Genomic DNA, 542 nt, shown 5'->3' on the forward strand with positions numbered 1-542 from the left:
TTAGTTATTTATTAAAGTAATATTGTATTTTTAAGATGATATCAATTTTATTATACTAATAATTTCAATAAATTTTTTAATTTTAAATTAATTTATTTTTTAAAAATATTATAAATAATATTTTAAAAATACTCAGTTAAAGCTTCTATTTCATGTGTTTCCTAGAAAAAAAAAAGTTTAGTAAAAAAAAAATAAAAAATGAGAGTAATATTCATACACGTGGCACATAGAAAGGCGCATGAATTCATGTCATGCTGGCCAATCACTATTTGTTAGGATTAATGCTCAAATTCGTGCCTAAAAGATTACGCGATCTTCATTTTCGTTTCCAAATAATTTTTTTAATCAAATTTGTCCGTGAAAGATAAACTGTAAGTCAAATTAGTCCTTTCGTCAATTGAATGATGACGTGTCACGTTAAGTGCCACGTGGCATATCACGTGTCACTTGACATGTAAAATTTTTTTTTTATTAATCAAAATAGTCCTTGAAAGTTCAGATATAAATCATTTTCATCTCTCAAATTTTAAAAATTAGTCAAA

This window comes from Arachis duranensis, chromosome 10, assembly GCF_000817695.3.
Source record: "Arachis duranensis cultivar V14167 chromosome 10, aradu.V14167.gnm2.J7QH, whole genome shotgun sequence".
Classification (NCBI taxonomy): domain Eukaryota; kingdom Viridiplantae; phylum Streptophyta; class Magnoliopsida; order Fabales; family Fabaceae; genus Arachis; species Arachis duranensis.